Source organism: Gadus macrocephalus, chromosome 4 (assembly GCF_031168955.1).
Source record: "Gadus macrocephalus chromosome 4, ASM3116895v1".
Lineage (NCBI taxonomy): Eukaryota > Metazoa > Chordata > Actinopteri > Gadiformes > Gadidae > Gadus > Gadus macrocephalus.
The window spans coordinates 19,780,891-19,805,797 of NC_082385.1; the positions used below are offsets into that span (position 1 = coordinate 19,780,891).

The window sequence follows — 24,907 nt, forward strand, 5'->3', positions numbered from 1 at the left end:
TAACTCATTTGTATGTTAATTTCAGTACGCAATGTATATGGGCATAATTAATCGATGCTCGATAATTGATCGTTAAGAAATGCGTCGATCAATTTATATTGTTATCGATTAAAAGGACGTTGTGTTGCATACTGTGAGTCTTGAAGCATTTAATTGAATATAACCCTGCCGACTGATGGAAAGTGAATGGAAGAAGGTTCCCCAGGCTGTCAAAGTTAGCGCGACAATACCTCTGCATCCCCGCAACTTCGGTCCCGTCAGAGCGGGTGTTTTCTGCTGCTGGACTGACAGTTACAAGGCTGCGTTCGCGTCTGACCCCCGAGCATGTTAACATGCTTATATTCCTAAACAAAAATATGTAGGCTGGAGTTACTGTATGCTATGGACGACAGTCACCACCGTATGTGAGTCGCTCTTTTCTTTCTTAATGTGTTGACTCTCGCTCCGCTTGGTGCCTCTTGGAGTCGTTACATTTTGCCAAAACTGTGATATTTTAGCAACAAGTCCAGCCTTATATATGTTCAATAAGGTATTGCTTTTAGATAGACTAGTTCATGCAATTGTTTGTAAATGGGTGGCTCATCTTTTTGTTGCGAGCCTTTTCCGCGCGCCGGCTGCAGGCATTATATGTCGGCCTTTCCCCCCCCTTTTTTTTCATAACAGTTATACAGTTTAATGCCCACTTTTAGCCTACTGCCTTTGTTTGATTATTGTTGTCCGATAAGTTCGCTACTTATTGTAATTGGAATAGGCTACAGATTTAGTCTTGTTGAATCGTTTCCAAACCTTTAAGAGCGCCTGTAGGCGCATTGTTCGGACTTTACGAGCGCCGCATAGGCCTATAACCTATAATGCCTGTATTTATTATTTTAAAACTGTTAAACAGTTGTAGGTCTTCAAGTTAACTGTATTGTATTAATTTTGGCCCATACATTATTGTTGGAATAAAGATTTCATTGATAAAAACATTAGAAAAAAAACATAGAAAAAAGTTAATGATTAATCGATAATTGATCGATAACTCTAGCGATGCTCGATCAAGAAAATTTCTTCAAATGCCCATCCCTATATTCTACCCTCAAAAGCAATATGATTTCAGTGAGGTGAGTTCTTTCAAATCTCAATCAGATGTGTAGCATGAAATATAAGGCTTTTAATAATTTAGTCATCCTTACTGGAGGCTACAATTAACATGCATCATAGGTCATACACATTACTTTGTCTTCAGGTACTGCACTTACGGGAGGAGATGGCTACATCTTCACAATAATTTACACTGCCATAGTACACTGCTAAACAGTACTGTAACATGGATTTGTATTAGGCTATGAAGTCATTTAAAGCATAACTTTACTTTTCAGGGGGACATGCTCTCTATCAGGAGGTGGTGGTTGGACAGCTGTTGGAGACCTTTATACTTGAAAGGTTTATATACTGTGTCCATGTTGCTATTTACTTATTTTTGGTGCTCACGAAGATCGTAGCCAATACACTTGTCTCTCTGTCTCTAGCCCTGCAGAACTAGCTGGCTCCTTCTCACCCTCTCCATCTCCCCATCTCAGTCACACCTTCCAATCACTAAGCAGTGAAAGGTATTACATACTATGTCCATACTTTTCTATTTACATATATTCTCTCTTGCTCTTTCTCAGACTTTTGATCGATCAGTGACTGCCTTTTTGTTTAATGGTGTGGGTAGTGTTGGTCTGGGCTTGTGTGATTGAATTGAAGGTTGATTATAATCCCTGTTTCTCCCTCTCTCTCGCTCTCCTTCACTCTTTTTCGGCTCTCGCTCTCTCTAGCCCTGCAGGACTAGCTGGCACACCAAGCTCACCCTCTGCATCTCCCCATCTCAGCCACACGCTCCAATCTGGCACAACAGAGGACAGGCCATTCTTACCACCCGAAGTCCTTCAGCAAATTGTACAAGAGACGCTGAGACTGGACATGGCGATGCTTGGCGTGTTCAACAGGGTTTCAAACACATTCCGAGAACTAATCAAGCCTCTCCATCCTTCCATATATATAAATGACAGTTTGGCAGGGGACATTAAGCTTAATAAAGACAATCTCATATACATAACGGTTAGAAAGATTTACAACAATGCAGGCTGTGGCAGTGGCCTTGCGCTACGCCTCAAAGGCTTCTCAAAAAATAATTGGTCAAGCGCACCCCTGGTACTGAGGAACGTTGCATATGGCAGGTTTGTCATAAAAGATGTCTGCCTAGCATAATGTTCTTTTATTACTCCTTTTTCATTTTATTTGGGACGTCTTTTTTTGCAATCCCTTCCATTTGTAAATGTACATACTACTGTAGTAAATGTATCTGCCCAGAAATGCTGGTATTTTATTACTCCTTTCTTTTTTGTTTTTGTGACAAATGCTATACGATGTATAACATACATTTGTGCCTACGATGTATAACATACATTTGTGCCTACGATGTATGTTGTAAGGTTAATTGTTACAGAGCAATTACTGTATTTTGTCTTTATTGAAAACATTCAGTGGGAAAAGTAAGTGAACACTTGGAGTCAAATGGCCTACTGTTTGAGCCTTCATAGTGTCTGGTAACTGGATTTGAACTGCATAATGTCCCAAATGTTATTTTAATCTATTCATTATTTAATTTGGGCATATTCTTAAACAACTATATCAAACATCTCACTTATACCTAATACGGTAATACCCTACCTATACTAACCCAGAAGATAATGAACATGAGATCATGGAGCCTCCCTGTAATGATCGTGTTGCATCAAGTTTGATGCAAAGTGTGGGCCGAGATCCGACACATAAATGTAAGCTAACATTCTGTAGGCCTAGCTGGCTAACGTACCCGTATTACGAGATCGAAGAAGAAGGGGGTGCTAACGTCAGTTCTATTTCATGTAGGCTACGCCGTCTAGGCTTCGCCTTATGGGCTTGTCCCGTGCGCGCGCCTGCGCGCGCTGAAAATTCAAACTATGCACCTATCAGCGTGGGCACCGCCCACATTTCCCACGGTATCGTGTCTATATAACGCGGTGTATACCGTCGCTCCCTTTTCTTTCAGCACTTGTGCTTATCAGCGAGAAATTGAGAACTACAATTAAGAAGATGAGAACTTCAACACGGATCTCCCAAGCCGGTGGCAGCGGCTCGGGCGAGGCCGCGGACAAACGGCCCTTTTCAGGGCCACCTGAGAGCGCTCCTAGAGCTAGGTCCTTTTCAGGACTCCTATGCGCCTCCTGTCCCGCCTCCCTGGCACCGGGTGACGGGCACATGGCGTGCTTTTGGTGCCTCGGCACCGACCACGCCGCGGCTGCTATGGCGGCCCCCGTCTCCTGTGTCGCCTGCCGGGAGCTGCCTGAAGAGGGGATCCTCTCCAGGCATCTCTTCTTTTCCCCTGCGGTGGAAATGGCTGACGCCATCGACCTGTTCGGACCTGACGTCGACGATGGCATCATCGACGCCTCCCTGGACGACGTCTTCGGCGACTCGGCGTCCGGTTTTTCCCGCTCTCGGGTTACAACCGCCACCGTCATACAACACGAGGGTCCGCGCCGGATGACCGATCTCTTCCGGGAGATCATGGGTGAGGCGGCGGCCATCAAAGGGATTCCCATGCCGGTCCCGCCTCTCGCCCCCGTATCTGACGATATGCAGGGCGAGTGCTTTCGCACCCCATCTTTTTCCCGGCGGGTTACCCAGTGCCCCTTGTTCCCGCCTTTGCAGCACTTGTTTATTGCTGCCGGTGAGGACCCTTCGACCCCGAAGGCTCCGGTAAGATCCTACACGGATTTCACCAACGTGGAGGGGTGGGCCGATACTCAGGCGAGGGGGATCCCTCGCCTGGAGCCTCCCCTGGCAGCGCTTCTCTGTCCGGGCGCCGGGCTCCTTAACGAAAAGCCGCTGCCCCCCGACCGCCTCCAGAAGCAGATTGTCGGCCTAACGGACAGGGTGTTCGTTTGTGCCTCTCAATCCGCGGCGGCGGTCAACAACATCGCCCTGCTCTCCTCTGCCATGGTCTCCTTGTCGGCTGACAGGGAGGCCTACGGCCCGGAGGAAGCCGCGAGATGGCTGGCGGTTTCCCGCTTTTCCAGCGCCATCCTCCAGCTATGCCAGCCGATAGCCGTTTCGGCCGGCCAGCATATGGCGTGGGCTACCATGATTCAAAGGGTCATATGGCTCTCCCACACTGCGGTGCCGGAACGAGAGCGGGCCAGCCTCGTCCAGGGTCCACTAGCGCCGGATGGCCTATTTGGTCCCAGGTTCTCCGAGGTGCTCGCGCACCAGCAGTCAGTCCGTGAGAATCGTTCCCGGTTCGGGACGATTCTCACGGGCTCCTCCCGCCAGCAGGCTGAGAGGAAGCGCGGTCTAGGCCGGTCCCAGCGTTCCATGGGACCGCCTCCGACTCCAGCCCCGGTGCAGCAGCCGCAGCCGCCGCGCACGGGGAGAGCAGCAGCGCCACGGACCGGGAAGTTCCGGACGCTTGCTCCTACTTTTTCTTTCCCTATTAAAGAAAAGAGTAAAGACCGTTCGGCCGAACGGCAGTACATGGTACCTAAAGAGCGATATTCCCCAGGCCACCTGCGTCCTACGCTTGTGGTGCGCTCCTCCATGTTGCCTATTTCCCCCTCTCAGCCCGGTGGCTGTAGGGTGACGGTCGGACGGCGTGTTCACATGGCCTCTGGTTCACCTGCTTCTAAGAAGCAGCGTCCCTTGGAGCCTCATGGACGGATCAGAGACTCGTTGCACGAGCCCGTGGATACGGCCGCTTGTACCGGTCTCCTGGTTCCCCACATTATAGGTGAGGAGATGGGTCCGCGCGCTGTGGCTACAGCCTGCGGACAGCGCATGCGCACAGGTGCTGCGGCCGGACGGCTCGCTCCCTGTTCAGCGGGCACGAGCGCGACGTCTAGACAGCTCGTTGTTTTTACAGCTGCTAGTTCTGGTACGTCTCCTACGCTCGCTGAGCCTCCTCCCTTTCGTGGGAAGCCCCCCTTGGTTCACACGCAGTGTGGAGGCGGTAGGGGCAGAGGAATACGGGTTATTCCTGGACGGTCTTCCTCAGCTGTCGGCTCGCCCTCTCTCCAACCGCTATGCGTGTTGGCAAGAGCGGTGCGTTCTGCCAACGTGGTTGGACACCACGTTGAGATGGGGCCATCCCATACAGTTCAAGCGTCGTCCCCCACCCTTTATGGGGTTGGTGGAGACCACGCTACGGGACCCGGCTGCGAGCACGGCTCTGGCAGCAGAGGTGGCACGTCTCTTGGTAAAGGGGGCCATCACTGTCGTTCCCCCCCACGAGTCTCACCTAGGTTTTTATTCCCGCTACTTCCTGGTTTCCAAGAAGTCAGGGGAAATGAGACCTATTCTGGATCTTCGCGTGTTCAACAGATTCGTTGCCACGAGGAAGTTCAGAATGCTCACGGTCGGAGCATTGTTCCGGTGTGTGAGAGAGGGCGATTGGTTCACATCCCTGGATCTCAAGGATGCTTACTTCCACGTCCCTGTTCGGCAGGCGCACAGGAAGTTTCTCCGCTTTGCCTTTATGGGGATGGCGTACGAGTACCAGTGTCTGCCGTTCGGCTATTCCCTGGCTCCGCGCACCTTCTCGAAGTGTGTGGAGACGGCGTTGGAACCGCTCAGACGTCAGGGAAAGAGGATTCTCTTCTACCTAGACGATCTGCTTATTCTGAGCAACTCAGAAGAGACCGCGAGAAGGGACACCATGTTGGTGATAAACCATCTCTCCTTCCTGGGTTTTGCCATCAACTGGGAGAAGAGCTCCCCGCTCCCCAGCCGGCAGACAGTCTACTTGGGGCTTTGCCTAGACTCAGCCACCATGATTGCGATGCTTTCGCCTCCTCGGCGAGACGCCATCCTGTCGGCGCTCTCCCGTTTTCACGTTCGCAGAAACGTGACCGCACTGTCCACCATGCGCCTGTTGGGGCTGATGGCAGCTGCCCACCCCGTGGTCCCCCTGGGTCTGCTTTTTATGCGCAGACTCCAGCGGTGGTTTGCTCGCCAACGGTTGGACCCCAGGCGACACAAGCTCAGGGTGCTCCTCGTCCCCCGTTCGGTGTCGCCAGACCTGGAATATTGGAAAGGACCCTCCGCCCTTCTCAAGGGTGTTCCCCTGGGCAGGGTGGCGTCCTACGTAGTGGTCTTCACGGACGCCTCGTTGACGGGTTGGGGAGGAACGTGCCTCTCTCACTCGGTCGGAGACGAGTGGCGCACGCCCCCTACAGCACACATAAATGTGTTGGAGCTCGACGCTGTGAGGAAAGTGCTGTTGCATTTCTTTCACCTGGTGCGCGGCCGCCACGTTCTGATCAGGACAGACAGCGTGTCGGCGGCGGCGTAGGCCTACATCAACAGACAGGGGGGAGTCCGCTCCCCTGCTCTCCACCGAAAGGCGGTCGAGCTCTGGCTTTGGGCTCATCAGTATCTCCGCAGTCTGAGAGCCCTGCATATCGCGGGCGCCCAGAACTTTGGGGCGGACCTCATGTCTCGAGGCGGTCCCCGCCGAGACGAGTGGCGGTTACATCCCGACATTGTCAGACTGATCTGGCAGAGGTTCGGGACAGCGCAGGTGGACCTCTTCGCGTCCCGGGAGAACACGCACTGCAGGTGGTGGTTCTCCCTCAGCCCTCGGGATCTTCCCCCGTTGGGGGTAGATGCGTTGGCACACACACCTTGGCCGCGGGCTCTCTTGTATGCGTTTCCCCCGCTCCAGCTGATCCTTCCTCTTCTGGAACGGGTCAGACAGGAGAGACTGTCCCTGATATTAGTGGCCCCGGAGAACCGTTCAGCTCTGTGGTTTCCAGAGCTGGCCGTGCTCTCGCGGTCGGCGCCTTGGCCAGTACCATTCAGGCCGGATGCGCTTTCACAGGCCCACGGGACGGTGCACCACCCGCCCGATGTCTCGGGACGGCTGTTGGTTTGGCTCCTGAGAGGTTGATCCTGCAGGGCAAAGGTTTGCCTGAGACGGTTATCAACACTATTCAGAGTGCTCGTGCGCCTTCTACTTCTTCCCTCTATGCGGCGAAGTGGTGCGCCTTCTCTAATTGGTGTGAGACGAACCACGCTGTCCCATCTCAATGCGAGGTGGGAAGCGTGCTTTCGTTTCTGCAAAACTTATTGGAAAAAGGTTTGGCCTTCTCCACTATCAAGGTCTATGCGGCAGCCGTTTCGGCTGGCCATGCAGGCTGTGATGGTGGACCGATCTTCAGCCATCCACTGGTCAAGAGATTCTTGCGTGGGGCTAGACGGGTTAGGCCTGTTTCACGCGTGCTTACACCACGCTGGGATCTCCCCACCGTGTTGCGCGGATTGTCCAGGGATCCTTTCGAGCCTCTCTCTCAGGCCCCTTTGGATGCCCTGTCATTTAAGACGGCGCTCTTGTTGGCCTTGGTTTCTGCCAAGCGGGCCGGTGAGCTAACCGCTCTGTCTGTCAGCCCGAGTTGCTTGTTGCTAAACGAGGACAGCTCCTTCGCGTTGCTCAGACCTAATCCTGCGTTCCTCCCGAAGAACATTAATAGTTCTTTTCGGTCGAGGGATATTGTGCTTAAGGCTTTTCACCCCCCGCCTCATTCTAGTGAGGCGGAGGCGGAGTTGCATCTCCTGTGCCCGGTTCGGGCGTTGGCTATGTACGTGAATCGCTCGGCAGCGTTCCGCTCCACACAACAGTTGTTTGTGTGTTATAGCGACGCTAGCAGGGGCCGCGCTCTCTCTAAGCAGCGGTTTTCTCGCTGGGTATGTGAGGGTGTTCGCCTAGCCTACTCTCGGCAGGGCTTGGCGCCACCGTTGGGCGTTAAAGCTCACTCCACACGGAGCGTGGCCGCTTCAACGGGCGGGCGTTTCGGTGGAAGACATCTGCGCGGCTGCGTCTTGGTCTTCCCCCGGCCCCTTTGTCCGTTTTTACATGTTAGACATGTCCAGGGGCTCACTCGGCAACTCTGTGCTAGAGTCCGGGACCCCTTTTACGGCTTAAGAATATAGACATGTTCTTTAAAGCGTCGTGGTTGGATTTCCTCTCGCCGGCTGGCGAGTTGGACTTGATTACCAGTCTTACTCTCCCACCTTTTTTCAAATGAAAAACAGGCTAGGGGGTTTTCTATTGGCTCGCCAATTGTCTGGTGGTTTTGTTTACCAGTATGGCACTCCCGCCGTTTTCTTCAAATAAGAAACGGCCGAGAGAGTCCCATTATTGGAGAGCCGAATTCCGTAGCTCCGCCCCCGGTGGTAGCGGACCTAATGGAAACCTAGTTGCTCTGGTTTTTCTTTTCCTTTCATGGGTTCCATGAAGCACGGAATAGAGCCGGAGTCTTTACAGACTCACTTTTTTCTCCCTTGATCATTGCCTTGCTTGATCTAGGAGGAATTAGTTTTTTATAAAGCTGTTGTGTTTTACACTTCCTTGGCTTTTTGAGTCTTAATGTGTTCTGGTGACTTAGGTCTTTTTGACTGGGGTCCAGCAGGAGTACATTGATCGGGCTCCGCTCGCAGCTTCACCTTAGCCCATAAGGCGAAGCCTAGACGGCGTAGCCTACATGAAATAGAACGATAGTTATGTTATTATAACTCTAGTTCTATGATTGTAGGCGTAGCCGTCTAGTTTCCCACCTGCTGTTCCCTCCAATTGCTGAAAGAAAAGCTTGGAGGATGAGCGACGGTATACACCGCGTTATATAGACACGATACCGTGGGAAATGTGGGCGGTGCCCACGCTGATAGGTGCATAGTTTGAATTTTCAGCGCGCGCAGGCGCGCGCACGGGACAAGCCCATAAGGCGAAGCCTAGACAGCTACGCCTACAATCATAGAACTAGAGTTATAATAACATAACTATCGTTCTATGCTGCCCATACTACTAGATCCACGAAGAAGAACGGGGCGTTCCAGCCTGGGGGGGGGGGGCGTTTTAGTCTGCCTGAACGAGAACGCCCACGACACGGGAACGCCCATTTGTGTCTGCAGTCGGATGATATTGAATGGTATGACCCAAGATACGTCAGACAGAAAGCGCGCAAATTCGACGGTACCACCTTGTCATTTGTTTACCCAGGTGCCATGGCAACACCATTGCTACCTCTCATTGGCTGAATCTTTGAGAACGTTGTAGACTCAATCAATAGGTCGCGGGGAGACGAAGCTCTGTTTGTTTGTATATTTTAATTACGTGACCATATTTTTGTTTTATGTTAAAAAAAAAGAATCAAAGAACCAGTTCTTCTTGTTTTGGGGAACCAGTTCTTGTCGTTCAATTTCGGGATTTGTTCGTTGTGAACGAATCGGTCGCTACCGACTCATCCCTACAGTATACCCACTACAATAAAATAGACTACCTGTACTGTTCTCTCTATGTGTTTTACTTCTAAAGTGTTAACATAGATAAACAGCCAGCCAAACTCCTTTTCAAGAGCCAGGAAGTGAGCGTGCATGCTCCATTATTGACTTCTTAAACAGCAGGTAAATCAGGATGACAGCATTGAATCGGAGTGAAAAGTCATTGCTTTCTGAGGGATACACACAAAGGATTACTCAAGGATTAACAGCCATGAGGTGATACAAACACGGCATCATGTCTTCTCTCGTTGTGTTTACACTGTTACTTCCTGCTTCCTGTTACTAGGTTGCTTTCAAAATAAAGGCTCCACAATACCTTTGCAACAATAAAGCGTTTCAACAGTAACTTTAAGTGTCTTTTAATATAAAACCTATTCAGGGCAGAACACTACCCCACTGCCTGCAGTAGGCATATACGTTAGTGTTAGTCGGCAATATGCCAAAGGACAACCGTATAAAAGCCTGTTAGTTCTGTTTTGCAGCTGGTTTGATGGTGCATGTAAACCTACAACTTGTTCAACTCTGTGCGTACCAAGCAGATGATAATGGTGTAAACCTCCACCATGTTCCTCTCCGTGTGTAATCCTCCACTTTGTTCCACTCCTCGTGTAAACCTAGCCTGGTCCTACCAGACCATCGTACTTCATTTAATTTGTACAGAAGGTCTGGAACTGCTCAATTGACAAACGTTCACTCACTTGAAGGCGGGTGTCTGTAGAAGTTTTAAAATGATTGGATCTGCCAAGTGCCACTCTGGATCTGCCATAACCAATCGCATAGCGTTTGGTCGTGACGTATGTCATGCGACGGGACCGGCTCCTTCACCACTAACAGAGCCAGCTGGAAAATCCAACTTTTCCTGAAGCCGGTGGGGAGAAGCGCCACAACATCATTGCCACCAACAAAACTCTGCAAAGCTTGGTCTTGCTCCGGCTTTAATTGATCGATTTTCGGCAGCGATCCCACAACAGACCGAATAGCTTCTCTCGTATCCTTCTCCATTGTCTTCCTCTGACTACAACTGAAACTGGCGCGCGACCTAGACGTCATCGTTCTCAGCCCCTCCCTCTGTTCGCTGATTGGACCGCCAGAAAACTGGTTTACATGGAACGCATTTACATTAAGCAGACCCAGACCTAGTACTGCAGTGAAATGAAAATCGAGCGGAAGTAGGTAGGTGGGCGGTGCCAGGCTAGTGTAAACCTCCACCTTGTTCAACTCTGTGCGTACCGAGCAGAAGATAACATGTGTAAACCTCCACCTTGTTCCATCCAGTGTGTAAACCTCCACCTTGTTCCATCCCGTGCGTCCCGAGCAGAAGATAACTGTGTGTAACTTTAGAGGTGCCAGTATAAGGATGTTTACCTTATCTTGGTCTCAGTGGATATCAAGTTTCTTTAGGAATGATTATGAGGCGAAATAAATGTGTTTAAAATGAATAACCAAAATAGCAATGAACGGTAAGATACCATTGTGGGTATATGATCAAATATGATCGATGAACTAAATTCTTAAGATAAGTTATGTTACGTATTTTAAGCACATAAGCTGCCCCCACATAGCAACTAGGAAGCAGGATCGAACACATAAGCTGCAATAACTACTCCAGCGACAGATGGCAGCACCTTTTGACAGGTGAGGAAGGCGTAGCCATTACGTCACACCGGTCACGCCCACTTCACATAGACCACGCCCACTTCACCCTAACAAGCGCGACAGTGAGATTGGTGTTCAGAAACATCCGGCAGTCCAGACTTGCGAGTTAGATATAGTGGCCCGCTGTTTGTCGCTCACACGCTTGCACGGTACAATTCCCCTCCTTTTGCTTCATAGTTACCATACCGAAATACTTAAAAAAAATGAAGTGAGTTAAAAGCGATCCGGATTGGACTACTTTCTTCAAGAACGCGGCAGTCACCAGCAACTAGCTACATAATATTCTAGAAGAATATTTATAAGGATATAACAATAATATACTAGAAAACAATAACTTAACATATATTAATATAATTTAATTTAAATTATGTAGGTTAAAAAGGTAATCTCAGACTGAGGGATTAGAGCCCTGATCAGTCGGACCATGGTGCTTGCTTCTCAGATGGCGACGTGTATGGAATTGAAAGGTGTTTGCTTAAAGTGTAATTCCGGCGAAAATTTAACCCAGGTTCTTTTTTGGAATGAAACCCCATAAAATAAGCCATCCAGACACATTTTTTCGTTGATCAACAAGCATAGAGCTTACCCCGAGCAACGCTAACAGCCCAAATGGCTTACATTGCATTGTCTAGGGGCAGTGTGAACGCTTCCAAATCTGCATTTTTTAACTACTAATATTGCTCAAAATAGCACCGAGCCTCTCCAGTAGCATGACTAGGGGACCCTACACATGAAACACAGTATCAACAACTTAGTTAATGTAACGGGTGTTTATTAAAAAATACAGTTTTACAAGTCTTTGCCTTACCGGTTGGTCCATGTTTATAGGAAGTCTATAGAAGTCGTTTACCGAATGCACCAGGGTTAAGTTTAAGGAGGAACAATGTGGAATCTGTAATTCCATGGAAGCGCATGTTAAACTCCAATAATTGTTCTTGCACAACTTGTGTATTCCATCTATTCCAAGATAGATATTGTCACAAACAGTGATGTATCAAGAGGGACGCCTCTACTATTTTGAGTTTAACATGCATTTCCATGGAATTATCAATTCCACAACTTTCCTCTTTCAACTGAGCTCCGGGCAAGCTCTATACTCGTTGACTAACGAAAAAAAGTGTATGGAGAGCTTATTTTACGGGTTATCATGCCGAAAAAGACCCTGGGTTAAATTTCCGTCTGAATTACACTTTAAGGTTTGTCTCACAAAGAAAGAAGACCGTTTCCATCTCTCCTATAAATATATGATCTTTTTTGATAGCGGTCAACAATGTAAGAACTTGGTAAGGTGAAATACAAACCGCTGACCCCTGGAATTTTCAATTTACATCGGATGATTTCTGGGCCGACCGATATCAGTCATGTCATGTCATGTCAGTCATCATAATCGATTATTGCTCAATCTCCCATGGTGAGCCATGGGCAACGGGGAGCATGCAAATAAACTTTAGCTGTCGTAAAGCTCAAGTTCAACCGGAGCGACAGTGAGCACTCATTGGCTGCTGGCTCCGCCTTGTGTGGTGTCCGCCACAATGATGATGATAACTACAGCGATGATGATGTTCGTGGCCGGCTAGCCAGCTGCCCCCGGAGCTGCCACTGTGTGGAGCGCTACACCTCACTCGTGGTGCACTGCGTGTCGCGCAACATGGAGCACGTCCCGACCGACCTGCCTGTCGATAAGGCCGTCCTTCTGCTGTCCTCAAATCGGATCCGCCACCTCCCTGCTGCCGCCTTGAAGGTAGGGTTGCATCCGCAATACAGCTTTTGTATTCCCCTCTCGGTTTGACCTATTCCAAGGATTACCAATCGCCACGTTTAACATGGGTAAATTATAAACCACTTAACACTGTTAAGTGTTTTTTTTAACTCCACTTTAGGGAGTTTTTTCTTGCCCTTGTGGGGCTAGGGTCAGGGGGGTGTCATAAATATATGGCCTGATAAGCCCTTTGAGACTGTACCTGTGATTAAGGGCTTTATAAATAAAAATGAATTGAATTGAATTAAATGTTTTCAAAAAATGAAATAATTCTCTTTGAATTGTGGATAAACTCTTCCAAAGTTTGTATTTCATAAACCTCGGCAAAAGGCCTAAAATGTGACTCCCTCTCCTCCCCAGGGCCTGGGTGGCCTGCTCGAGCTGGCCCTGTCGCAAAACGCCCTGGAGAGAGTTGAGGTGGGCACCTCCGTGACGTGGCCAACACCCTGCGCTCGCTGGACCTCTCCGACAACTGGCTGGCCGGGGTTCCCGCGGATGCCTCCGCCGGCGTGCGTGCCGGCGTGCGTGCCTGCGTGCACCTCGCCGGCGGACTTCCACCGGCAGACCACGTTTGTGGCCATGTTCTGCTGGTTCTCCATGGTGATCTCCTATGTGGTGTGCTACGTGCGCCACAACCGGGAGGACGCCCTGCGCCACATGGACTACCTCAAGTCGCTGCCCGGCAACCCGGTGGCGGAGATAGGGAGGTTGAGCAGTGAGGACTACGACACAGAGCGGTGTGCTCTGAGAGACATATATAGGAGATTTTTATTTCTCGCAAGAAATTTTTGTTCAAAGTTGACCGAAACAGGCTGTGTTTTTGACAGGGCCTCTCGGAAGTGTGGCCAGGAAGACCTTGTCGTTCAGAATGTGGTGTAAAAGGCTGTTTTGGAGATAGAAAACTTCTGCTGCTCTGAAACTTGACGTTCTTATTGTATGGCTTGAATGGGACTTCCACACCGAACCTTGGCCCTCTCTGGCACCGGGGGAACCGCGGCTCAGGGCTAGGATTACGCCGCTGCACATGGCCCTTTTCGCAGACTTGAGAGTTTCGCAGTGCCATCCCATGGTGCCCCCTGGTGGATAGGTTAGTTCCTATCTCTTTCCAATCACTTTAGAGGAATTTATTGCGATGCCTTCGAATTTTCAGTGTGTTTCAATGGCGCATTTGATGATGCTTTGTGAATCACTTCCTGTAGGGCTAGTGCCCCCAAATTAAATATTGTATATCCTTGAAGTGTCACTTATTGTATGTCTATGTCTCTATGACCCCAATGTTTATCCTTTTTGTAGCCTTTTAGAAGGTTTTTCATCTGCTTTTTACTTTATTGATTGCATTTAAAAACATTCAAAGCAGCATTCATTTGCCATGATTATCTTGATAAACAGAATGTGGCTTTGGAATGAATATTTGGTCAGAAGCAAAGCGAGCATAAACTTCAGGGTTGCCCCACTCCCAAAATAAGCTTTGGAAAAGATATTTGGTCAGAAGCAAAGCGAGCATGAACTTCAAACTTTGCCCAACTCCAACAACTCGCTCTAGTCCGTCGCAAAGAAGAAGAATAAATTCATCCCCGGGTCACTCAAAGATACATGTTTTTATAGAAAGAACATCCTCTGACAGCGCTATTAATGCGTCATGATTATCTTGTTTTTATCATTATTATTAATGCATTCATAAAAGGAACCATTGGAATGGTTTTCTTTTGTTAGAACTAAAGTGGACGTAGACTTCCGTTGTGCTTTTTCTTTAAGATTTTTTTTATTTTAAAGAACATCAGTTAAATAAAATAGCACTTAACACAACAGCTGAGTAACAACACAACGCAAAGACATTGATTCACACAACCTGCAAGATGAGTGGGATAGCAACGATAGAAACAATTGCATTAACTAAGCTACTAAACATCGTATACATTCATAGGAAAAAAAAATCGTAATAATCGCGAGGAATGTTATTGACAAAATTGTAATGCTGAAATTATCTTAAAATGTGAAGTTTACCACTGAGAATAGAGCAACCACTGTTTTGGCAAGACAGAACCTTGACATTCGTGATGCATTCCTGATTCTTCGACCTGTCGATAGGGGGCTAAAACATTCATATAGGTCAGTTTGGAGGACCTATATAAACAACCTATCATGTCATTTAGGTGGAAGGACAGGCTGCATAACGTTAATGTTGTTTGTAACAAAGTAGTAAATATTATTAGATGATGACAGATGCCTTAACTACGGATCACTAATACCCTACCCAGATATTCCTCGGAGAGAAACCAAATCACACTTGCTTAAACAATAGAGCTTGGGAACTCTGGGGAGTTCTGGGTTGTGCTATCAGCTTATGCACGTAAACATCCATATCAGCATGAAGAGCCGAGGTACTGGACATTGAAGACTCAAGTTTAAGTTTTTTAAGTTTTTGTGTTACGCTACGTCCTGCTACGCGGTCCAACACTCCCATCTAGTGGCCGCTGGTTGTTTCTGGTCCTCATCCCCTCAACACACCTGCCGGTAATATGCTAATCATCATTCCCTACTTCAGTCTGGGATTTCCATTCTGCCGGCGCCAGTTCGTCGTTTATTACAACAAGTTTGTATCGTCCTACCAGCTCTTTGTCAAGTCCTGCTCCAATTCCTTGCTCCCTTAGCAATCCCCTCTCCCCCTCTCTGGTTCTCCTTCTGCCTGGCTGCCTGCCTACCCGTTATTGGACCTATGCCTGCCTGACTACCTGTCCATCGTCGAGCCCTTACCTACCTGATCGCCCGCCCGGTACCTGACCCCCACCTGCCTGACTACCTGTCCATCATCGAGCCCTTACCTACCCGATCGCCCCCCCGGCACCTTACCCTGTCTCCGCCTCCCTGTGACAGCACTTGGGTCCCCACGTTCTGTTTCGGGTCTCTCCTAAGATGTGATTCAATGTAGGCTCCTTTAGAATAGACACAGCAGCAGTTCCTTTTCGTTGCCATTTGCTCTCAAAACAACATCAGAGTAGAGGTTTGGTTGGTTCGCTTTTGCTGTTTTTCTTTACTGTACTTTAAATTTTAAGTAAACTTTATTTTAAGGCAACTACATTTTGAGTGTTCTTAAATTTATGTACACATCATCATAATCTGATGCTTTTCTATGTAGCATCCAAATAGACGTTTAGATGATCGTCAAGTAGGTAGAGAAACATACAAAATAAACTCCCAATTGGAGGAAGTATCGAATACAAGTCGCCAGATGCATAGTTATTTGTATTCCTTTGTGGCAAATATAGGATTCCGTGACTTGTTTGAAGAAGTTCGTATGCTACAAGGGAAAGTATTATCCAGCCACTGGCAAGGACCAAAGATAGAATTATACAATAAATATATACAAAATACCTGCAGCCAGGTATAAGTAATTCAATAACTATCAAGGCATTGTTTAATGGATGAGAATCTTTAGACATTTAGCACAATCCTATCCATAATAGTATTTTTAGATATTGCTATATTTACCTCTATATCGAGTTCATATGTATTCTAGGAATTGCATATGTATCTTACCTTAAAGTATGTCAATTAGTACTGTTGTTTAATAGGTCAAATTATTTCCTAAAATCTACATAGTCTAATATAGTCTCATCATTGCAAATAAATGTTATATTTATCGGGATTAAATGTAATACTAGCTTTCTTTAAAGAAAACAATATAAATGCATTTTTTATTTCTAGTTAAGCAGCAGCTTTTTGAGAACATGATCCTTTTAATGTAACCATTTTATCAATTATTTATATTTCTCCACTAACAAGATAATATTCTGCTATGCTTAAAACAATGTCTACATCACAATGAGACAAATTCCAGATTGCGTGTCATGAATAGTTTTATTTTCTTTGGTGAGGTCATAGATGACAACCTGGGCACACAGACTGATGCCTTGCACCCAGAGCAGCCGTACTTTGGCTATCCAAGACTCTGTTGTCGTAAGAGAAAGGAGGATGAACCAATCACCCAAGTGAAATGAACCCGTAATAAATCTCCTTTCGGCCGCCTGGGAGCTGAAATCTTGCTCAATCATGGAAGACCCCTGAGTTACCGTGAAGTCAGAAAGATACACTGTAAACCCGAACAGTACTACTAACTCAAAGTATTGTGAAAACAGCAATCAAGCTCTGGAAGAGTGTGTGTGCATGTGCGTGCGTGCATGTGTCTTAGTAACACTCAAAATAGATTCTTTAAGATTTACTTTTTGGTTAATTATTTGATTTATTTCCTTAAGTTATGTTTTTGAAGTAGACTGGCCATAAAATAACTTGAAGATGCTGTTTTGAAAGGCCATACCTTTATACTGAGCAAAAGTTCCCAATGCTTTTATCACTGAGATACTAACATTTCAACGTTTGCGGTGTTAACCATACCGTTTCCTCCAACCAAACGGGTTGTTTACATTTTCAGATCATCATCAATCATTTTTTGGCCTGTCTTTACAAATGGTATAGACTTGAAGTCTTTATTTTTTGGTATGCTTATTGTTTAATCAAAATTCAAATCTTTTATCGCGTTATTTGGAAGTTTGATGGCCATGGATAAACGATTTTAAGATGCCATACTTTTTGATATTGAGCACTGAACATCATGGTGCTCTTGTTTTTATCTGTAATACACATGTTTGCAAAGATTTATGTCACTAAGGTAGGTTTGCAGTAGAAATATTTGGACATTGTATCCATTACTGTCCACAATGTAATGCTTTGTCATGTGTGAGATGCTTTATAATGGATTGTTATGTAATTAACCAAAAATATTAAGTTTCACCAACCCTCACTGCTCCAAGAAAATGCTCAATTTAATTAAACAACCAAACCAAACTTTGAAACATAAAACTTTGTAAGGTTTACAAAACGGTCACTATAGTTTGCAGGTGGCACCTCTGCCATTTTCTGGAACTCAGCTTCACTATAAGAGAGAATTCAAACCACGCCAACAGATTTGACAGCTATTATTTTTGTAACATTTTTTTTTAGAAAGTTGCTGTGAGAATATATGTGTTTCTAGTTGACCCGTACCTGCCTCTCACAAATCTTATTCATAGCCTACATTTTCAGTTGCAGGGCCTGCTCAAGATAATACTTTTTAGAGGGGAATTTCACCCGTGGAATCATGAATATGTATTGAATTTGGGTCCTATATGTAGTCGAATAATAAAATACATAATTTGGTGCCGTCTTGACCTAGCCTGGTCCTACCAGACCATCGTACTTAATTTCATTTGCACAGAAGGTCTGGAACTGCCCAATAGGGCAGGCCTATTCAACTAGCGGCCCGCGGGCCGAATACGGCCCTTCTTATTTATTTTCTGGCCCGCAAGAGGTTGCCTGCAGACCTAAAAAAAAGTTTTTTTAAAAATGGTAAAAAAAATTCAAAATAAATTAGGAAAATTGTTGCCTGCAAATCAGGTTTGCGTGTGTAATATATATGACCAGCCAATAAACGCAGAGAATGCAAGGGCAACAGGATTACACCCGCTCTGTCTGCACCTGCCATTGCCTCAATCAAGCTCACGTTGCATTTTATGCTTGCGGACCACAGAGAAACTCAATTTAGCTAGGCTAACAACAGCTCCAAGATGTCTCTTTCCAAGCCAAAAAACGTAAGGTTGATGTTGCAACCATTGGTCTTGGTGAAACATTTTATGTATAATATTGTTGCAGTTATATGTATTCTGCTCTTGTTCTCGATAAGGTTAGCTTAGCAGATAGCTAACATCAACCTGGCCCCTTTCTAATAAAAGCCCAGGAAACGTGGAATGGTTTAGGCCTTTGATAAAGTTCCTTGTTTACTTCCAAACTTGTAAAACTGTAAAAACATACAAAACATGAATTTACAATCTGCTCATGTAAATAAATATACAATATACAAAGGTACGATAAGCTAAACAATAGCATTAAACAAAAGAGTATCCATTAACATCAGACTTGGTTATCCCGCTAGCTTCAATGCTAATTTCACACTGTAATTCAATGGGAAATGCTACCGCGATTAGCATTGGCGATTTATAAGTAAACCTTATCATTCCAAAATTAAACAAACATAATTGTTAAGCAACAGAAATGATTCGAATGCTTTAAACCAGTGGTTTTCAAACTGTGGGGCGCGCCCCCCCTGGGGGGCGCCAGAGTTCTTCAGGGGAGGCGCAACGTGAGAAAAAAATAAACCCGATGAAAAACCTGAAAGTCGATGATTCAAATCATCAATCGTACTTCAACTGTAGAAGTAACCTAAGTAACTAAATCGATTTTCAACCGTTTATCTTCGTGCAAACCATTTAACAAATCTACACACTTGTATCTTCAATAATATCTAAACAGAATTTCGGTATGATTTAAAATTTCTTCAGAATCACAGTTTTAGTTTCATACCGCTTCGTTTTCAGCTGTTTTCATTGAAGACGTCAGCCCATTCTGATACACCTACTTCTAGACATCGTAACTCATTCATTTTTCAACCGTTTACCAAAGTTCAAACCATTGAACAAATCTACACACTTGTATCTTCAATACTATCGAAACGGAATTTTGATAGCATTTATACTTTTTTCAGAATCACAGTTTTAGTTCCAAACCGGCATCGTTTTCAGTTGCTTATAATAATTTAGGTCACCATAGCAACGCCGGTAAACAAACCCCGCCGAATAGTCTAATCTCTGGACTGAAAAAGCAAATCTGATTCGACTCTGAAAATTCAGAGTCGGGGACCCTGAATGAATCTGTGTAAACTGGCAGTTTACACAGATTAAGATGTTCAAATGTATTTAAAAAAGGTTAAGCTAAAACATGCTTCGATAAAGTTGTTAAATTGTGTTAAGAAATGTGTTTAAAAACGCACAAAGATGTTTTAATGTTTCCGAAATATGTTTAAAATGTTTAAAAAATATGTTTCAAATGTTTAAAAAATATGTTTCAAATGTTTTAAAATTATGATCAGAGATGTTTAAAATGTGTAAAATAATTAAGATAGCTTTCAAAACACAGGTCTTTATAACTTTTTTTTGGGGGGGGTCTCAGCTGAATTTTTTTCTCTGAGGGGGGGCTCACTCTCTCACACTTTGAAAACCCCTGCTTTAAACATTAATACTCACGGACTAAGACTTTCTCTGGACAACCAAAAAGAGAAGGAACTGACATGCTGTGCTCTCTGGAATGTTGCATTAAACTAGGTAACATGGCAACTATGGTAACACAGGAGAGCCAAAACACAACTCACTCATGCAATGCTATTATCAACCAGTAGCCGTCTAGAGCAAAAGCAAATTGTGGGGGCAGAACACTCACGCCTGATATTTTATAATATCACTAAGGCTCAGTCTCATTCCTTTGCTCACTGTCTCAACCCTACATCTCAACCCTAACCCTAACCCTTACCCTCATAGCTCATGCTCATTGCTTCCCCTACCAAATGGGACAACCCTACCCTGTGATGTCATCAAACCCTACCCTGTGACGTCATCATTAGTCGTCGACGGCGTGTATATACAGACGCGACGAGAATGACGCCGGTTCATTTCACAATGCATTCTTCAGCTGCAGTGTTTTCTCTAGCTTGGGTGTTAAACATCTTTCTGAGTTTGAACGCCAATTGGAGCAATCCAAGAAGAAGAAGAAGAGTTTATCAAGGATGTCTTCGACGCATGGGAATGCTTGTGGATCGGTTTGAGGTAGGTAGAACAGACTGTGCAACAAGTTTAGTTGTAGTTATCCTAGCCACAACATGCTAAATACTGACGTAAATTTCTTGGCTCAACCCCATTGTAATACATCATGCAATTGAAAAGAAAAAAGACTGTCTGAATAGCGACACATGCATTGTATGTAACTACTAATGCGTTTGTGGTTCACCACCCCCCCCCCCCCCCCCATCCCCAAACGATCTCCAAACTATTTGGATCGTTTGGGGATGGGGAAGGAAACGCCATCTATATCTGGAATAGTTTTCCCCGCAGAGTAAATGATGTGAACTTATTTCATTTTCCAGACCGAGGGTCCGCAGTACTGCAAGCATACTGCAAGAATAATGAAAAACAGCAGTTTTTACACGGCAAAACGGTACCCTCCCCCTGGTTACATTCTTCTGGGTGATGGTGGTTATCCCTGTTTAAATACGCCCATCTGCCTAATAACCCCGTACAAGGAGCCCGTTCGTGGAGAAGTACAGGGGCGTTTTAACTACTACCATTCAAGGGGGGGTAGCATCATTGAACGTCGGAGAAGATACAGATTTCTCTGTGGACAGTGGTGAACAGAGAAACAGGCACGTATGTCCTTTGGATCTGAAGCTGTAAAAGCTCCGTTAGGGAGTCTCTCCAAGCGTTCCACTGTATTTCCTTCTCTTTTGGCAGTGGAGTGTCCCAGTCATGCTCTGCTGTGGATTACTCTCTCATAAGTGCCTTGCCTTGTATCGTGATTGGTGATACAAAACCCAAGGGATCAAAGAGACTGTTTACAGTTGAGAGTATGCCCCTTCTAGTGAACGGGTTTTCCTTGTTGGACACAGAGAAGAAGAAGCTGTCGGTTTGTAGGTAACATCTGAGGCCGAGACTGCGTTGGGGAGGCAGCGGATCAGCTTTAAGGTCAAGATCTTTCAAACCTTTTGCATGGTCTTCTGGTGAAGGGCTGTTACCGATAACATGTACTGTCATTCGGCACTCGGTCACTGGTTTTGTGAGGTCGTTATCTTCGAACCACAGGAATCTAAGAAAGTCACGGTGATCCTTACAGACAGTGAAACAGTAAAACATCTGTTGGATGTCTGCCGAGACTGCAACCTGCTCTCTGCGAAAGCGGATGAGGATACAGAGAAGAGTGTTATTTAGGTCTGGTCCCTTTAAGAGGACATCGTTTAAGGAGACACCTTAAACGATTGGCGCTAGAGTCGAACACCATCCGTAATTGGTCTGGCTTCTGGGGATGGTAGACGCCAAATGTTGGTAGGTACCAACACTCTTAATCTTTCTTCCTGGCCTGACTCAAACGTCTTCTGCATGAACTCGATGTATTGTTTTTTCATGTCTGGCTTTCTTTCTAGAGTGCGACTCAGAGATGACAAAAATGTTGCTGCTTGCTCCCTATTATCTGGGAGGTGGCACCTCGGGTTACGGTTTCATATTTTGGGCCAACATGAACTGTGTCTGTGAATGGCACGCTCACTTGGTTTAACTTCGTTCAATATGGGGGTTATTTGTTTATCGACACAGCGGATGCGCACGCAGAACGCTGTGTTGTTTGACCGGTTGCCATGGTAATCTCTGTGTGGTTAATTTGCAGTTGCGGTGTTGTCAGTTTACTGTTACATTAAACTGTAATCAGAAAACATGTATATATGCTATAGACCCTATAGTATCTGTCATATAAAGGCTGGGACGAATTGCAAATTATAAATATGTACACTTTATGTTGAAAGTATAGACCATCGCGATTCCTAATGAAACGAATGGTGCAGTGATTATTCTTCAAAACGAGAGCTGTTAAATTGTGCAAATTTAATTAAACTGTAATCTGACAACGCGGTTATATGCTCTAGACCCTAGGGTATCTGTGGTATAAAGGCGGAGACGAATTTCGAATCATAAATATGTACAATCCATAACGTTAGCTCTCTGGCTCATAGCTCAGCGGACTAGAATACCTCATAGAATCATTGCGTGTTGGCCGGAAACGGAAAGGGGGGCTGATTACATTTGGTTTTAGTCTTTTCACTCGGTTCTCCGCCTCAACAGTAGGGCTAGACCCGAGCGAAAAGACTACAACCAAACGTGAACACCCCCACTTTCCGTTTCCGGCCAATGAGCAATGAGTCTTCCATCAGAAATCAATGGGATTTACAAACTAGTTCACGTAGAAAGTGAACTTTCCCAACACTGATTATTCAGTCTGTTGTAGTGTTTATGCACTTTATGTACACGTAGTATGTCTCTGCCGAGGAGAACGAGAATAGCTGCTTCTGGATCGATAGGTGGGATTGTATCCACCAATGTCTTGAGGTGTTGATAATGGCGTGCTATCTTGGGTGAGGGGATCTCAAGGCAGTCGTCAGGCATCATATCACATTATGATGGCAGGAAGAGGGATTTGCGTGTCTCCATCTATTGACTCCACTACGAGATTGCATGCACGTCTCCCAGACGCCTCTACTACCCCTGAGCAAGTTTTAAGGGTGTATGGAGCAGCACCTGCTTCAATACCAAAGGTGTCAAACAGTTCGGTCTTGGCCAAGGAGAGGTTACTTTGTTCATCGATGACAGCGTATGCTTTAATGGCTCTGTCTCTTTGACCTGCAGGGTAGACTCTGACCAAACATATTTTGGAACAGGATTGCGAGCCAAATTCGTTCCCGCAGACTTCTGTGCATTTTGACATCACCTCTGGATTCTCGTCCTATTGCTGCTCCCCGCCTTGGTCTTCTGTTACAGCGGAGCTCACTGGTTTCCATTGAGCTGGCCCTGGATGAAGTGCAGATGGATGTCTGTTACTGGTTGAGGCGCAACACTTGAAACAGATGTGTTTCTCTTTAAGGTAAGCTTTTCTTTCATCCAAGCTTTTGTTCCGGAAGCCACGACATTTTCTTAGAGGATGGGGCTTGCTATGTATTGGACAAAGTCTGTCTGGATCCTCAACTGTTCTGTCCTGGTTACTTTGCTTGTATTCGTCCCAAGGTGAAACTTCGGTCTTCCTGGTGAACACAGATGGTTTCATGGGCTTCAGAGGTTTATCCGACCTTAGAGAGCCAGCAATGGTGAGGTCGGAAAACTGGGGTAATTTCGTATCTTGGCTAGGTCTTGGATAAAATTCACAAATACGCTGAAGGGAGGATATTGAACCCTGTAGTTTTCTTTATATCTTGAACCCACTGTGATCCATTTCTCCATGAGAAATGGATGGTAGGGGAGATTCTGAGCAATGGGGTTGACCGCACGAGGTGTGTTAAGGTAAGATAGCCCAGGTAAGAATCCGTCTTTCAACGCTGAATCCAGCTCTAGCAATAGATCTCCCAGTTCTTGGAGTTTCTGGTTGTCCTTGTTTGTGATCTTTGGAAATTCTTCTAATTTCATCAACAGAGAGTTCTCATTTCAGTTGAGCCGTAGCTTTCTTCAAATCTCCTCCACACCATCTGAAGCTCCAATCTGACATTATGGATATGGACTGCAGGGATGTGTTTGGGTTTCTCTGCGGACTGTGGCCCGAGCCATTTGGTCGGTAGATCCATCTCCTCTTGTGCGGAAAGATTCAGGTCAATAGTGGAGTTTGCAAAGGAAGCTTTCCAAGCCCAGTAGTTCTCTGGTCTGTCGTCCAACTTGAGGAGCCAGAGCTTACGACTTCTTTCCGTAACAGATATTTAGCTACGTCTGTCATGCCTGAGTGATCATTTGGAGGTGTTGTAGAGTACATGTAGTTACGTTTACCTTCAGTGGGTGTGAAGTGAGTCTGCATAGGACTGCGTTCTTCTTTGGTGAACTTTGGGGGACTAAAATGGCTTATCTGTGCATAGCCTGCAATCACATGCTGGCGTTGTGCTGGTAATTCTTGGAATGAAGCGTAGGTGGCTTGCTCCAATGTGTGAAAACCACGATTATCTGCATTACCATTGTCGATTATTGGCTGGCGCTCTGGTGAAGAGATTTCCGTTCCACGAGTTGGGGCTGTTGTTGACCATGGTTCCAAGAATGTTGTTCCCCGTATTCACCGTTAAGATGCGTTAAGATGAGGGATAAGGAGCAAGATTTGTGACATTCTGCCTTGGTGGTACTTTATCCTCAGAAGCTGCCTCTAGGACTATGGCCTCAGTGTTGGCTGCTTCAGCTGCACCCTGCATTTTTAGTGCATTCAGGTTAGCCTTTAACTCAGCTGCCCTATGTTTCTGCTCAGCTTCTAGTTCTGCTTTTTTCTTAAATTCTTCAGCCTGTTGCCTGTTGGATAAGCATGTCTGCTTCTTTTTGAGCGTATGAAGCTCTAGCTGCGGAAGAGCTGTTTGTTGTAGCACGGATAGAATTATTTGAAGCACGGCTAGAATGTCTTGCACACGATGAGTGCTGGGACTGCCCATCTTGTGTGTCTGCAAGAGGACTTTCTTCTATTTGATCCTCCATGATAGATTATTGAATCTATGCTGAGCTGTTTAGTGTGCAG

The 24,907-nt window shown here is 45.9% G+C and overlaps 1 long non-coding RNA gene across 1 annotated transcript; it reads left to right on the forward strand.

Moving 5' to 3' along the window:
• Nucleotides 1–1,423: 1,423 nt before the first annotated feature.
• LOC132456305 (uncharacterized) lies at nucleotides 1,424–2,142 on the forward strand. Its single transcript, XR_009525415.1, has 2 exons — nucleotides 1,424–1,592; nucleotides 1,803–2,142. It is a non-coding gene; the product is annotated as an uncharacterized LOC132456305 (long non-coding RNA).
• The last annotated feature ends 22,765 nt before the right edge of the window (nucleotides 2,143–24,907 follow it).